This window comes from Pelodiscus sinensis, chromosome 1, assembly GCF_052426305.1.
Source record: "Pelodiscus sinensis isolate ZL-2025 chromosome 1, ASM5242630v1, whole genome shotgun sequence".
Lineage (NCBI taxonomy): Eukaryota > Metazoa > Chordata > Testudines > Trionychidae > Pelodiscus > Pelodiscus sinensis.
Window position 1 is genome coordinate 27319401 of NC_143052.1, and position 7629 is coordinate 27327029.

The following is a 7629-nucleotide window of genomic DNA, read 5'->3' on the forward strand; positions in this document are numbered from 1 at the left end:
AATTCAGCACCCTTGGGACATGACCAGTGCCAAAACAGAATTTGTCAGCCCATGGAAGATCAATGTTGTCTATTAGCATTACCAACACTTCCACCACTTATTGGGCTCTTTAGAAGACATTTGGGGTAAATCAAAGCTAAACAACAGCACAGAACACTCAGAGCCAAGACTAGTGGCTGTAAACAAACTTGATGAGACTGCAGGAAACTTGAACACATCCATGGTAACTGGACATCCGTTTAACTAAAATCATGGTGTATTATGGATGTTGCCAGACTAGAGAGTGCCAGACTAGAGAGGTTCAATCTGTAATAATAAACACCAATAAATTCCCAGGAAAAAATAAAGAAATGAGGGTATTTCTACACTGCCACCCTGGTTCGAACTAGGGTGGCTAATACAGGCAGTCCCCGACTTACACGGATCCGACTTATGTCGGATCCGCACTTACGAACAGGGCTTTACTCTCCCCAGAGCTCACGGGCGGCTTTGCTCCCGGGCAAACGAGCAAAGCCGCCCAGGCGGCGGCTTTGCTTGGATGTCCCTGGTCTGCTGGGGGGGTCCAGCAGCTTCGCTGGACCCCCCCAGCAGACCAGGGGGACAGGAGCAAAGCCACACGGGCGGCGGGGTCCCTCCGCCTCTGCGGCTTTGCTCGGGTCTCCCTGGTGTGCTGGGGGGGACTCCCCCCAGCACCTCAGGGAGACAGGAGCAAAGCCACACGGGCAGCGGGGTCCCTCCGCCTGTGCGGCTTTGCTCGGGTCTCCCTGGTCTGCTGGGGGGGGAGGGGGTGCAGCTAGTGCGCCCTCCCCCCCAGCAGACCAGGCTTTTATTGCGGGACGCCTCGGGTAGAGCAGCTGGGGTGCTGCCGGGTTGGTCCTGTGGGAACCTACCGGGCAGCGCCCCAGCTATTCTGTCCCAGGCTCCAGATTCAGCAGCTGTTGAAACTGATCAGGCTGATTCCAGGAAGCTGGGGGCAGAGCAACTCTGCCTCCGGCTTCCTGTAGTCAGCCCCTGGTCAGTTTCAGTGGCAGCAGCTGAATCTGGAGCCAGTTCCGACTTACATACAAATTCAACTTAAGAACAAACCTATAGTCCCTATCTTGTACGTAACCCGGGGACTGCCTGTATATGCAATCTAAGTTTCAAATGAAGCCTGTGGAACGAAGTGTAACGGTAGTTCGAATTAGAAAGCCTAATTCGAACTACCTACTCCATGCCGCGTGTAGCCGCGGGCATGGAGTCCGCAATAACGGGGATTTAAAAATGGCAGCGCCCGGCAAGATGCAAATGAAGTCCGGGATATTTAAATCTCGGGCTTCATTTGCAACTTCGATTGCCTACATTAGCCACCCTAGTTCGAACTAGGGTGGCAGTGTAGACATACCCTTAGAAACCAAAAGCAAAGCGCTCTATATATGTATTAGAGTAGACTAATGGTAAATGTTTAGTAACATGCATAGTCTGTTTAATTGAAGGCTGAATTTGGCCCTTAATTAACAGAATGAGCCCAGAAGGAGAAATTGAGATGTGCAAATCCATAACCACAAAGCACTACAAGGAGGTCAAACTACTTTGGTCAGTCTGTTTTTTAAACACACTGACTGAAATTTTACCTCAGTATTTTAACTGTGTGGAATTATTTATACCTCATATTAAAAGCTTTCAGAAGCTTCAGGGGGTAGCCGAGTTAGTCTGTACAGGATAAACCTAAAAAACTACAACAGTCTGGTAGCACTAATGGGTAAGTCTAGATTACATGCCTCTGCTGACAGAGGCATGTAAAATAGGCTACCCGACATAGTCAATGAAGTGAGGATTTAAATATCCCCGACTCCATTAAAATAAAATTGGCCACCGCGCTGTGCCGGCTCAGCTGATCGTCGGCACAGCGCATGAGTCAAGGCACGGATCAGTTGACAGAGAACGCCTCGAGGCATAAGGGAGCGGTCAACAAAGGCATTTCCTGTCAACCAATCCATGTCTTGACTCGAGCGCTGTGCCAATGATCAGCTGAGCCAGCACAGCGCAAATGAAGCCGAGGATATTTAAATCCCCGCTTCATTGACTATGTCGGGCAGCCTATTTTACATGCCTCTGTCAGCAGAGGCATGTAATCTAAATGCACCCTTAAAGACTAACAAAACATGTAGATGGTATCATGTGCTTTCATGGGCAAAGCCCACTTCTTCAGATGACCAGAGAGTTCAGATTTTAATGGAGCAAAAAAGTCAGGAAATTCAGAATTAAGGATCCCACAGCAACTTTAACCGGGCTCTATTATATAAATGACAATTAACAGAATATACTGATAATGTGGTACAATTTTTACTGAGGCTTGTGTTTGCTAGTTTCCAAATTAGCAATTCCAATATTACAAATTAACAAGCAGATTTGATAAATGTACAAATTCTGACTTATCACTACAGCAAGTGCCACAGAAAGATTACAAAAAAACATCCCACACACAACACAAGGACTTTAGCAACACTGGGGTACAGTCAATGGATAGAATACTTACTGTTTTAGAAATCTGGCAAACAAGAAGACACTCAATACCATAGTTTAAAGTCAATATTATTTTCCTATCCCAAAGACGAAGAAAAACTCAGTCTCCCATAATCTTAGAATAGTGTTTTTATTGATAGCTTTTTAGGTGAGAAAAACTGAAACTGCACTGTCAATAAGCAGTTTTATTTCTCAAGAGTTAGAGATTTCTTCTTGATTGCTTTTCACAGGCACACTCCAGATAAGATTCTCTCAGAAGTGACACTAAACATGATACTTCAGTGAAACATGTTTGTTCTTTGTTCAGAATATCTATACACTGTCAAAATTTGCCAATATATTTGCTGAAAAGGGACAAACATGATGTTGGCAAAACCAAGGGTTATGTTTTCTAATGAATATAATGAGTTTCAGTAATCTGACTCCAACTGTTATCAAGAACTATTGGCTAAAAGTCCATGCAAGGCTTAGAAAATATGCAATGAAATAAAAAGATACTATTTTCATAGAGTATCTTTTATTAACTTTAACTTAGTCTGAAAATCTCATCTTCCTAAACAAACACTGCTAGACAAAAATTTGTCAGCAATGTTGCCATGTTACAGTACCTATAGACTGTTATAATATTTTACCCCATCATTGCTCTTCTACCTTACCTTTCACATACCACCTGGACAGTAACTCCCAGAGATGGGGCTCAGATGCCAGGAGGCCCCTTAGCAATTTAGATATTGACAAGCACAATTGTACAACACCAATGCTCCAGAAACATTAACAAAGGCACACCTCTTAAGTTTTTAGGGGGATGATGGTTCATAGAGCCATAGAGAGTGAAGCTAGGTACTGTGTGGAAAGTAAATGCAGAGAACAGGAGGTTTGGTAAATGACTTGAAATGAACAGAAGATGACACCAATCATAAAATAAAAAATTAAGTTTAAGAAAGAATAGAACACTGAGTACAGAGACTAACATTGGGGGAGGGCTGAGTAGAGAAGTGTATACATTTTAAAAGTTGTATAACACATTAGTGTTCCAAGCCTGAGTGTGGCCTCTAGAGTCTACTGGAATAAAAATAATTATTAAAATGATAGTAGAGGAAAAAATGTAAAATGTGTGCTCAGCAGGATTAGAACAGGAGTAAAGGAATACAAAAATAACTGATACATCTTCTTCCCCAATTCTTCATGTATACTTGATTATTTTTGTGAGATCCCTCTGAGCAGTCATGCCTTACTTTGTATCTTTCAAGACCTTAACACTCAAAAATGTAATATAACCACAAATATTCCCAGGAGAAACATTATGATTCAAATATGTGTAAAGAAGAAATGAAAGCTGGTTAATTTCTAATTTCCATGAAACCAGGCTGGTTTCCGGGGCTACATCGGTGAGGGTTGGGGGGGGGGAGTTTGGAGGATTTTATTTTGGCTTCTCACTGGTGTGGGTCCCCAACTGATTTCTCTATGGGTCAGTAGCCCCCCAATCCAAAAAAGGTTCCCCACCCTTTCCATAAATAATGAAAAAATGGGAACCTTTTATATTTTACTTTATTTAAAATGAAATTTGATAAACATTAGAAAATTAAAGCACATAGTCTGTTTAATAATTTAAATAAATATTTTCTTTCTTACTGGTTAAATTAAACCATTATCCCTAGCTGCAGCACTAGTAAAATGGTTCGGGCATAATTATGTAATTAACCTCAAGGTTCCATTAGCAACTGTTGATCCATGGATAGGTTTGCATTAAGCCAGGTTGGCCACGGGCCAAAAAGTTTGAAACCCACTGCATTAGAACACGGTTTAAGGGCCATCTTTTCTAGCTGAAGGGAAGGTTGGAGGGAATGTTATTTGACATTGGTCAGTATAATAAGCAGTATTTTTCAGTGCATATGAGTTCAGAAAACTTGGTATTATTCATTCTTCTGTTGTGCAGATGTTTACATATTTCTCCAGATGTATCAACTGAAAGTAAAGGATCTGTTGCATTAGGCATGAAATATCCACAACTGTGCTATGGGACATTAGTCAGGGTAAAAGAAATCACTCCATCCTGTGCCACTGACTGCCTCAGCCAACGTAGACCAAATTCAGAAATAACATTCATGCAAAAGGTTAAGGATATTTGTAACTAAGATAAGTATGTTTTTAAACCGATGCCAAAAAGCCAGCACTGCTTACTAACAACAGTTCAGAGAACAATGCTCTCAAGTTCACTGCACCTCAATAGGAGAAACAGGTTGATACTGGAGAACAAAACAGAGATATTAATTAGCACAAAGATATCTTGGATTATTTCCTCCAATCAGATAGTAGCAAAATGGTGACACAATCCACTTCTCTATGCCTTTGACTTCACTAAGCCACAAAATTTAGACTGCCATCAGCCTCTCTACCACACCAGAATATCAGCAGACATAACATGTCTGAAATTGGGAATGAAACTTATCTGAGACAAGTTTAATCAGTCAGTAGAGCAACTAACAAACAGTATGAAACATTTATTACTTTAAAATGGGACTACTTCAGAATTCAGTTGACACTTAGTCTTCATAATCTATATAAGACCATAGGCAGCTCTGCTCCCTCTCCAAACCTCTTCCTCTAAAACCTAAGAAAATCTTATAAATGATCAAAAAGTATATTTTCATATTGTAATAAGCAAACAGGCATGTGACTAGATATAAAGGTCTTATATATTAGAAAATTTCAGAATTCATGAAAGATACATTGGCAGAAGATTAGACCCACCATCTTATTTTATTTACTGCATATTCCACAGCTTGTAGTTCTTGAGTGTCCAATGGTTAAAACTCCTCCATTCCATGATACCTTGCTGTAGCTGAAAAAAACAAATAAATGACAGCTTCCCCAGCTGTCCTCTTCTAGGGGAAAAGCAGCAGGCATTTCAGAGGGCTAGGAGATTGTACCTTTCAAAATTCATGGCCAGATCTTGGCCATGTGGTTTACATTAATTTATAGTTTTTTGAGACTAAAATAGAAAAATCAGAACAAAACATAAGACACGTATGAAGAGAGGTTAAAGCGACTGGGACTTTTCAGTTTAGAAAAGAGGAGACTGAGGGGGGGATATGATAGAGGAATATAAAATCATGAGTGGTATGGAGAGGGTGGATAAAGAAAATTTATTTATTAGGTCCCATAATAGAAGAAAGAAAGTTCTTCTTCACACAGCGTGTAGTCAACCTGTGGAACTCCTTGCCAGAGGAGGCTGTGAAGGCTAGGACTATAACAGAGTTTAATGAGAAGCTAGATAATTTCATGGAGGTTAGGCCCATAAAAGGCTATTAGCCAGGGGATAGAAATGGTGTCACTGGCCTCTGTTCATCAGAGGCTGGAGAAGGATGGCAGGAGACAAATTGCTTGATCATCGTCTTCGGTCCACCCTCTCTGGGGCACCTGGTGCTGACCACTGTCGGCAGACAGGCTACTGAGCTAGATGGACCTTTGGTCTGACCCAGTATGGCTATTCTTATGTTCTTATGACACACCACTAATGCTTCCCACCCTTCAGCATGAAGGATTCACCTTCTAATCCAACTGCATGTGAAAAGGAGTGTAAATTGTACTTCCTTGTGCCTGCAAAGGCAAATTAAAATAATGCATTTTTAGTGGACATATTCTGAACCAACCTGTAGTTGTAAAAGCAACTGACATACTGAAGACAATATTGTACAATTACTTCAGATTTAACCTGATTCATGGCATATCTCTTTACTAATTAAACTATTTAGTGCCTGATGAGCAGGTTCTCACAAATCATCATAAAAGCACTGAATGTTAGCAAATTTTTACTTCAAAGAATTCAGAGACTGATGTCTTGATACCTTAATCAAAATATTTAGTTCCAACACTCCTACTTGAAAGTTTTCCCAAAAAGAAATGTTACAACTTCGAAAGCATTTTTTATTTCAGAAAGCCAATGGTTTCATTCCTGGAATGATTTCCTAGGATGAGACACTGCAAGTCTCAGCAAAGAGAACAATGCACTGCAAAACACTTGCTGTTTTTCCCTATGAGGTTTACTGTACATTGCATGAATTTGACAAACAACTTTTGTATCCATGTCATACATTTAAACACTCAAGTTTGAAAATTTTGTCCTTAGTATATTGCAGGACTATAAGACCTTACAATTCAGTTGAATATGAGAGCCAAACAGAACCCAGCTAGCACTTCTGCTGACCCTCATGCTGAGATATAAAGCTCAGTAAACAAGTATGTTTACTACAGAGTAGACAAAGAAATGATTTAAGGTATCATTTCACAGTCCCTTTGCAACTTAGACCACAGTTCAACACTATTACACAGTTATATCAACAGTTTTGATTACCTCCTTGCCTCACACTGGGATTTATAAATGCAATTTGTACATTGTGCATACCCAATCCACTCATTATTATGTGATCTCAATACGGTAATGTTTGAGTTAAAAAAAGCCAAGGAATGTGAAAATTCTCACAACATATCATTTCCAGAAACTAAGTTGAATACTAACTAACAAAATTTTGGGATGAAAATACTCAGTATTCAGAAGAGCTACACATCTTTGAGAAGTTTTTGTTAAGATGTTATATTCTTGCCCCAAAGAGTAAGCCTGGGAAAATTACTAGATAATGTAAAAGAGTTAAGGAGACAAGAAATTATACACAGTAGAAAAGAAATGAAAGCTGTTTGCAGTAGCAAAGCCACTGTTTCCCAAGGCAACAGAATACAGTAGATTGGGGCACTGCATCTGGAAATGCCAACTCAGTAAGGCAAGTGGCCAGCAACAGACTGTGCCAGCAGCAGGCTGGACACTCATTCCTATCAGCACCCAGTAAGCCCACTGGTTTAACATTTAAAAAAAATCTATTTCTGTGCTAAGTAAAAATATATTTTAACAATGTGATTTAACTAATTAATTCACCAAAACAGTCACAAGGCAGCATTCACCAAAAGCATACTAACCATTGTATTTTTTTTAACTAAAGCAGCAGTTAAAGTTACCACATCTAAACACAAACTGACTCATGCAAATTGGTTGGGGGGGGGGGTAAAAACCCAAAATACAGAAATAACAAAGTTTCTACAAAATGTCAAGTCATCTCTGAGAAATCGATA

General features: G+C 40.3%; 1 protein-coding gene across 9 annotated transcripts in view; it reads right to left on the bottom strand.

Moving 5' to 3' along the window:
• SRPK2 (SRSF protein kinase 2) overlaps positions 1-7629 on the bottom strand; it is a 248897-nt gene that overhangs the window by 238996 nt on the left and 2272 nt on the right. For 5 of the 9 annotated variants that reach the window (XM_089775461.1, XM_089775449.1, XM_089775459.1 and 2 more), the window contains exon 3: positions 5257-5347. The exons of the other annotated variants lie outside the window; for them this stretch is intronic. The gene's annotated coding sequence lies outside the window, so the exon portion shown is untranslated. The remainder of the gene's footprint in view (positions 1-5256; positions 5348-7629) is intronic. 9 annotated transcript variants of the gene reach the window in all.